Genomic DNA, 7,753 nt, shown 5'->3' on the forward strand with positions numbered 1-7,753 from the left:
TTGCCAGCATTGCTGGAAAATCCCCTGAGTAACAGAAATCCCCAAAGCCCAGATGTCTAGGTACTTCCCTATCACAGTGGCTGTGTGTTGGCTCCTGTGTCATTTTTACTGGAGAAGTATTGCATAATTGAAATAAAGCACTCTAGGACAAGCCAGCTGGGAATCCCAAAACATAAGCATGAATCACTAAATGGTTGAAGAGTCTAAAGACTTGAAATCAAGATATTAAACAAATAAAAAAAAAGCAATATATACCTGAGAAAACTGTTGAACATCAATCTGAAAAAAATTTAGAAATAAGTAAAATTTATATACTCAGATATGAGTCAATAGTGTAACTTTAAAAATAATTAAAGACCTTGGAATTAAGCATATTATTAATTTAAAAATATATGTGTAGAAAGGCTGACTAGAAGGATGGATGATGCTGAAGAGAGAATTAGTAATTTGGAAGATGAAATTGAGAAATTGTCATAAAATGCAGCCCAGAGGAATCTACTGTCATTCCTTACAACCAATTTTGTTCTTTGCTCTTTCTACCTATTTAAATTTTTTAACAATGAACAAATATTTGTGTACTTCCATGTAATTAAAAATAAATATAATTGGAGCCCACTGCAGAGCTGCAAAGCTGCTGTAGCCAAACTACCTCTCTAGATTCCTCCTCTCTGGGCACAGCATCTCTGAAAGAAAGGAAGCAGCCTCAGTCAGGGGCTTATAGATAAAACTCCCATGTACCTGGGGGAAGAAGCAGCTGTGGGAGCAGCTTCAGCAGACTTAAATGTTCCTGCCTGCTGGCTCTGTGCAGGATCACACTGTGCAGCAGATCTCCCAGCACAGTGCTCAAGTTCTGCTAAGGGACAGACTGCCTCCTCAAGTGCGTCAGGGACCTGTGCCTCCTGACAGGAAGACATCTCCCAGCAGGGGTCGACAGACACCTCATACAGGAGAACTCTGGCTGGCATCTGGCGGGTGCCCCTCTGGGACAAAGCTTCCAGAGAAAGGAGCAGTCAGCAATTTTTGCTGTTCTGCAGCCTCTGCTGGTGATACCCAGGCAAACAGGGTCTGGAGTGGACCCCCAGCAAACTCCAGCAGACCTGCAGAAGAGGGGCCTGACTGTAAGAAGGAAAACCAACAAACGGAAAGCAATAACATCAGCATCAACATCAACAAAAAGGACAACCACACAAAAATTCCATCTGATGGTCACCAACAGCAAAGACCAAAGGGAGATAAATCCACAAAGATAGCCAGGAGCGGTGGCTCATGTCTGTAATCCCAGCACTTTGGGAGACCGAGGCAGGTGGATAACCTGAGGTCGGGAGTTTGAGACCAGCCTGACAAACATGGAGAAACCCCGTCACTACTAAAAATACAAAATTATCTGGGCGTGGTGGCACACGCATGTAATCCCAGCTACTCAGGAGGCTGAGACAGGAGAATTGCTTGAATCTGAGAGGCGGAGGTTACAGGGAGCCAAGATTGTGCCATTGCACTCCAGCCTGGGCAACAAGAGCAAAACTCCGTCTCACAAAAAAAGAAAGAAAGAAAGAAAGAAATCCATGAAGATGAGGAAAAACCAGCACAAAAAGGCTGAAAATTCCGTAAAGCAGAATGCCTCTTCTCCTCTAAAGAGGAGAGGAGAAAAAGCAAGATTTTCTTATTTTTTGAACATCTCTCCAAACCTCAAAATCAAAAGGCAGCTCACATGGAAGACTGTCTATTTAAATTGTCACAGAATTGTTAATTTCATGTAGACAGCTTCAAGAGGACAGCAACTACTTCTAACAGTCAGACCCCTCTTCTGCAGGTCTGCTGGAGTTTGGTGGGGGTCCACTCCAAACCCTGTTTGCCTAGGTATCACAACTCCTCGCCAGCAAGGGAACAAAACTGGACAGAGAATGAGTTTGACGAACTGACAGAAGTAGGCTTCAGAAAGTGGGTAATAACAAACTCCTCTGAGCTAAAGGAGCATGTTCTAACCCAATGCAGGGAAGCTAAGAACCTTGATAAAAGGTTAGAAGAATTGCTAACTAGAATAACCAGTTTAGAAAACAGAAATGACCTATTGGAGCTGAAAAACACAGCATGAAAACTTCATGAAGCATACACAAGTATCAATAGCCAAATTGATCAAATGGAAGAAAGGATATCAGAGATTGAAGATCAACTTAATGAAATAAAGCTTGAAGACAAGATTAGAGAAAAAAGAATGAAAAGGAATGAGCAAAGCCCCCAAGAAATATGGGACTATGTGAAAAGACCAAACCTACGTTTGATTGGTGTACCTGAAAGTGATGGGGAGAGTGGAACCAAGTTGGAAAACAGACTTCAGGATATTATCCAGGAGAACTTCCCCAACATAGCAGGACAGGCCAACATTCAAATTTAGGAAATGCAGAGAACACCACACAGATACTCCTTGAGAAGAGCAACTCCAAGACACATAATCGTCAGATTCACCAAGGTTGAAATGAAGGAAAAAATGTTAAGGGCGGCCAGAGAGAAAGATCTGGTTAACCCCAAAGGGAAGCTCATCAAACTAACAGTGGATCTCTGCAGAAACCCTGCAAGCCAGAAGAGAGTGGGGGCCAATATTCAACATTCTTAAAGGAAAGAATTTTTAACCCAGAAATTCATATCCAGCCAAACTGAGCTTCATAAGTGAAGGAGAAATAAAATCCTTTACAGACAAGCAAATGCTGAGGGATTTTGTTACCACCAGGCCTGCCTTACAAGAGCTCCTGAAAGAAGCACTAAACATGGAAAGGAACAACTGGTACCAGCCACTGCAAAAACAAACCAAAATGTAAAGACCATCAACACTATGAAGAAACTGCATCAACTAATGGGCAAAATAACCAGCAGGCATCAATCATAATGACAGGATCAAATTCACACATAACAATATTAACCTTTAATGTAAATGGGCTAAGTGACCCCAATTAAAAGACACAGACTGGCAAATTGGATGATGAGTCAAGACCTATCGGAGTGCTGGATTCAGGTGACCCATCTGATGTGCAAAGACACCCATAGTCTCAAAATAAAGGGAAGGAGGAAGATTTACCAAGCAAATGGAAAGATAAAAAAAAAAAAGCAGGGTTTGCAATCCTAGTCTCTGATAAAACAGACTTTAAACCAACAAAGATCAAAAAAGACAAAGAAGGGCATTATATAATGGTAACGAGATCAATACAGCAAGAAGAGCTAACTATCCTGAATATATATGCACCCAATACAGGAGCATCCAGATTCATAAAGCAAGTTCTTAAAGACCTACAAAGAGACTTAGACTCCCGCACAATAATAGCGTGAGACTTTAACACCCCACTGTCAATATTAGACAGATTAACGAGACAGAAAATTAACAAGGATATTCAGGACTTGAAATCATCTCTGGACCAAGTGAACCTAATAGACATCTACAGAACTCTCCAGCCCTAATCAACAGAATATACATTCTCGTCAGCACCACATCACACTTATTCTAAAATTGGCCACATAATTGGAAGTAAAGCACTCCTTAGCAAATGCAAAAGAATGGAAATCATAACAAACAGTCTGTCAGACCACAGTGCAATCAAATTGGAACTCAGGATTAAGAATCTCACTCAAAACCACACAACTGCATGGAAACTGAACAACCTGCTCCCGAATGACTACTGGGTACCCAACGAAATTAAGACAGAGATAAAGAAGTTCTTTGAAACCACTGAGAACAAAGACACAACGTACCAGAATCTCTGGAACACAGCTAAAGGAGTGTTTAGAGGAAAATTTATTGCACTAAATTCCCACAGGCAAAAGTGGGAAAGATCTAAAATCAACACCCTAACATATAATTAAAAGAACTAGAGAAGCAAGAGCAAACACATTCAAAAACTAGCAGAAGACGAGAAATAACTAAGATCAGAGCAGAACTGAAGGAGATAGAGATATGAAAAACTCTTGAAAAAATCAATGAATCCAGGAGCTGGTTTTTTGAAAAAAGTCAACAAAATAGATAGACTGCTAGCAAGACTAATAAAGAAAAGAGAGAAGAATCAAATAGACGCAATAAAAAATGGTAAAGGGGATATCACCACTCATCCCACAGAAATACAAACTACCATCAGAGAATACTATAAACACCTCTACGCAAATAAACTAGAAAATCTAGAAGAAATGGATAAATTCTTGGATGCATACACCCTCTCAAGACTAAACCAGGAAGAAGTTGAATCCCTGAATAGACCAATAACAAGTTCTGAATTTGAGGCAGTAATTAATAGCCTACCAACCAAAAAAATCCAGGACCAGACAGATTCACAGCTGAATTCTACGAGAGGTTCAAAGAGGAGCTGGTACCATTCCTTCTGAAACTATTCCAAACAATAGAAAAAGAGGGACTCCTCCTTAACTCATTTTATGAGGCCAGCATCATCCCGATACCGAAAACTGGCAGAGACACACACACAAAAAGAAAATCTCAGGCCAATATCCCTGATGAACATCGATGCAAAAATCCTCAATAAAATACTGGCAAACAGAATCCAGCAGCACATCAAAAAGCTTATCCACCATGATCAAGTCAACTTCATCCCTGGGAGTCAAGGCTGGTTCAACATATGCAAATCAATAAATGCAATCCATCACGTAAACAGAACCAATGTCAAAAACCACATGATTTATCTCAATAGATGCAGAAAAGGCCTTTGATAAAATTCAACACTCCTTCATGCTAAAAACTCTCTATATACTAGGTATTGATGGAACGTATCTCAAAATAATAAGAGCTATTTCTGACAAACCCACAGCCAATATCACACTGAATGGGCAAAAGCTGGAAGCATTCCTTTTAAAAACTGGCACAAGACAAGGATGCCCTCTTTCACCACTTCTATTCAACATAGTATTGGAAGCTCTGGCCAGGGCAATCAGGCAAGAGAAAGAAATAAAGGGTATTCAAATAAGAAGGGAGGAAGTCAAATTGTCTCTGTTTGCAGATGACATGATTATATATTTTGAAAACCCCATCATCTCAACCCAAAAACTCCTTAAGCTGATAAGCAACTTCAGCAAAGTCTCAGGATACAAAATCAATGTGCAAAAATCACAAGCATTCCTATACACCAATAATAGACAAATAGAGAGCCAAATCACGAGTAAACTTTCATTCACAATTTCTACAAAGAGAATAAAATACTTAGGAATACAACTTACAAGGGATGCAAAGGACCTCTTCAAGGAGGACTACAAACCACTGCTGAAGGAAATAAGAGAAGACACAAACAAATGGAAAGACATTCCATGCTCATGGATAGGAAGAATCAACATTGTGAAAGTGGCCATACTGCACAAAGTAACTTATAGATACAATGTTATTCCCATCAAACTAACATTGACTTTCTTCACAGAATTAGAAAAAAACTACTTTAAATTTTATATGGAACCAAAAAAGAGCCATATGGTCAAGACAATCCTAAGCAAAAAAAAAAAAAAAAACAAAGTTGGAGGGTCAGGCATGGCAGCTTGCACCTTTAATCCCAGTACTTTGGGAGGCTGAGGTGGGTGGATCACCTGATGTCAAGAGTTTGAGATTATCATGGCCAACATGGTGAAACCCTGTCTCTACTAAAAATACAAAAATTAGCCTGGCATGGTGTCATGCGCCTGTAGTCCCAGCTACTTGGGAGGCTGAGGCAGGAGAATTGTTTAAACCTGGGAGGTGGAGTTTGCAGTGAGCTGAGACTGCACCACTGCACTCCAGCCTGGCAACAGAGCGAGACTCTGTCAAAAAAAAAAAAAGAAAAACAAAGCTGGAGGCCTCACGCATCATGCTTCCTGACTTCAAACTATACTACAAGACTACAGTAACCAAAACAGCATGGTACTGGTACCAGAACAGATATGTAGACCAATGGAACAGAGCAGTGGCCTTAGAAATAACACCCCACATCTGCAACAATTTGATCTTTGACAAACCTGATGAAAACAAGCAATGGGGAAAGGATTCTCTATTTAATAAATGGTGTTGGGAAAACTGGCTAGCCACATGCAGAAAACTGAAACTGGACCCCTTCCTTACATCTTATACAAAAATTAACTCAAGATGGATTAAAGACTTAAATGTAAGACCTAAAACCATAAAAACCCTGGAACAAAACCTAGGCAATACCATTCAGGACATAGCCATGGGCAAAGACTTTATGACTAAAACACCAAAAGCAATTGCAACAAAAGCCAAAATTGACAAATGGGATCTAATTAAACTAAAGAACTTCTCTACAGCAAAAGAAACTATCATCAGAGTGAACAGGCAACCTACAGAATGGGAGAAAAATTTTGCAATCTATCCATCTGACAAAGGGCTAATATCCAGAATCTATAAGGAACTTAAACAAATTTACAAGAAAAAGCAAACAACCACATCAAAAAGTGGGCAAAGGACATGAACAGACACTTAGAAGACATTTATATGGCCAACAAACATATGAGAAAAAGCTCATCATCACTGGTCATTAGAGAAATCCAAATCAAAACCACAATGAGATACCATCTCATGTCAGTTAAAATGGTGATCATTAAAAAGTCAGGAAACAACAGATGCTGGAGAGGATGTGGAGAAATAGGAGCACTTTGTGTAAAAGCATTGGTGGGAGTATAAATTAGTTCAACCACTGTGGAAGACAGTGTGGCCATTCCTCAAGAATCTAGAACCAGAAATACCATTTGACCCAGCATTACTGGGTATACACCCAAAGGATTATAAATCATTCTAATATAAGGACACCTGCACACGTACATTTATTGCAGCACTATTCACAATAGCAAAGACTTGGAACCAACCCAAATGCCCATCAATGCTACACTGGATAAAGAAAATGTGGCACATATACACCATGGAATACTATGCAGCCATAAAAAAGAATGATTTCATGTGCTTTGCAGGGACATGGATAAAACTGGAAACCATCATTCTCTGCAAACTATCACAAGGACAGAAAACCAAACACCACATGTTCTCACTCATAAGTGGGAGTTGAACAATGAGAACATATAGGCACAGGGAGGGGAACATCACACACTGGGGCCTGTCAGGGGTTGTGGGACAAGGGGAGGGATAGCATTAAGAGAAATACCTAATGTAGATGATGGGTTGATGGGTGCAGCAAACCACCATGGCACGTGTATACCTATGTAACAAACCTGCACATTCTGCACATGTATCCCAGAACTTAAAGCATAATTTAAAAAAAAAATAAAAATAAACAATTTTCTTCTTCCTTTCCAAAACAAAACAAACAAAAGAAGGAAATGATCCCAAAATCTCATGTCTTAAAATGACATTTATAAAAAATAAACAAATATAATTTACATTTTAAAAGTAAAAAACCATAAAAATATGCTCATTATAGCAGTTTAAAAACAAAAAACTAAAAAGCAAAATGTTATTTTTATTTTATTTTTTGTTTTTTAATACTCCATTGCTCAGTATGTAAAAAATACTATTTTTAATGAAATAATGACTGATGTATTTTTCCCTTTACTGTTAGTTTTTTTGTTTACATTGTATTTTAGTGACTTAGATATATGACTTCTACATGTCTATTTCAACCTTTTTATTTAAAATACATCTTTGCCTGAAGCATTCAACTCAATTTTAGTCAGTACCATTATTTTAGATTTCCTCTAGAAAATAAAATTTATGGTAACTAGCTATTTAAATGTTGTTACAGTGCTGGTTTCAGCTACTAAATAAAAGTTTCAA

The 7,753-nt window shown here is 38.8% G+C and overlaps 1 protein-coding gene across 1 annotated transcript in view; it reads left to right on the forward strand.

Moving 5' to 3' along the window:
* Positions 1–7,753, forward strand: part of LOC112635091 (ovostatin) — a 36,338-nt gene that overhangs the window by 15,043 nt on the left and 13,542 nt on the right. The window lies entirely within an intron of this gene.

Source organism: Theropithecus gelada, chromosome 11 (genome assembly GCF_003255815.1).
Source record: "Theropithecus gelada isolate Dixy chromosome 11, Tgel_1.0, whole genome shotgun sequence".
NCBI lineage: Eukaryota > Metazoa > Chordata > Mammalia > Primates > Cercopithecidae > Theropithecus > Theropithecus gelada.